Source organism: Echinops telfairi, unplaced genomic scaffold (genome assembly GCF_000313985.2).
Source record: "Echinops telfairi isolate 266 unplaced genomic scaffold, ASM31398v2 ScPeMD7_31;HRSCAF=116, whole genome shotgun sequence".
Classification (NCBI taxonomy): domain Eukaryota; kingdom Metazoa; phylum Chordata; class Mammalia; order Afrosoricida; family Tenrecidae; genus Echinops; species Echinops telfairi.
The window spans coordinates 2483320-2485034 of NW_022103928.1; positions in this window are offsets into that span (position 1 = coordinate 2483320).

The window sequence follows — 1715 nt, forward strand, 5'->3', positions numbered from 1 at the left end:
TATTATAGCTTGTCAACTTTTTGGGGTCTTTTTCTGTAATCTTAATTTTAAAACATTTATTAATAATTTTGTTGGGTGTGATATGACATTGTGACAAGAAAAGCATCCCTATGCTCTTAAAGATGGGAAGTTTCTCAGATTATTATGGAGAATAGAAAATGAATATGTAAATTCAGTAACAATAGAATAAGGCAAAACAGCTTGAAAGAACATATATAAAGAATTTCTGTGAATCAAATGTATGTGTGTGATCTACTTCAGACCAGAATTTGTCAATAAATATTCTTATCTTCAAAAATATGCCCTTTATTTGCTACTAACTTTTTTTTGTCAGACACAAGATCTAGCTAATCCTATTTAGATGCCTGAGATAGCTTCGAAAAGCCTGTGGAAAACTCCCATTATCTTTCAATTACATTTTTCCATGGACTTTTTGAAGCACCTTCCTGGATATTGTTGTGTTTTATGATGGAAATTTTCACAGAAATGTAGTTTTCTATTTGACAATTTCTACATATTTGTTATATTTTTCATAACATCCTCTTTGTCTTGTTAGGATTTGGGGAGTCAACCAATGGATGACTATAAGACATATATTTTATGATTTTAAAATTCCATCTGTATTGTTTTCTGTCATCCAGTTGGCCACCCATACCCAACAGAACAATGTTCCTGCCAGGCTATAAACTGTCCCGTGATTGACTATTGTGGTCAAAAGAGTGTCTTTCTTTCTTAAGCACTTTTATTGGTACATAATCCACATATCACAGAATTCAACAGTTCAATTATATCAAGAGTTGTACAATCATTTCTGCCATCAACTTTAGAACATTTTCTTCTTTCTTGCACTCATTGTTATTAGTTTACCATTTCCCCACAGCTTCCCTGGCCATATCTCCCAGAGACCACTAATACAGTTACTATCTCTATAGATTATCCTAGATTTCATATACAGAAAAACATACCTAAATAAATAAATAAATAAATAACAACAGTACAATAAAATAAAGCCTCAATTGAAAAGAGTACAAAAGATTAAAAACTAGAACAACTTTAAAATAATGCAAAGGGAGTTCAAATGATAAAGTGTTGAATTTTACTGGATATATTCAAGAATAAACTGAGGCATTTAACTTTGCCACAAAAACATGGGGTGATTTTTTAGCATAAAAATGTGCTGAAAAAACTTGTCTTATACTTGAGTATATACGGTACATCTGCCATAACCCACTTTCTAACACATTCTGCATGATAGCAAGGCGATTCAAATCCCTGGTTTATGCTGAGGAGATTCACCAAAGGCCTAATCCATGTGTATTCCCCTTTCACTGTTTTTTCAAACTGAAACAGCTTTAAAATGGGTCTGAATGGAGATCAAATAATAAGGCGTCACATTTTAACCTAATTACATCTGCCATAATTGACTTTACAATGCTCTCTGTCTGATAATAAGGCTATTCACACCCTCAACTATTGGCAGAGGGGATTCACCTGAGGCTTATTCTTTTTGTGAGACCTGCAAATGAATTTTGAGCTTACACTATCATCTGCAGCCTTCTGTAAATCAGGTAGTCACAATTTAAGCTATGATATCATTCTATCCTTAGGATATGGATTATATTATTTACAGTCCTTGGATCACACAGACGGGTGTACTTCTTTCAGGTGGACTTAGCTGACACCTCACTTAGATGGCTGCTTGTTTTAAGAAAAGC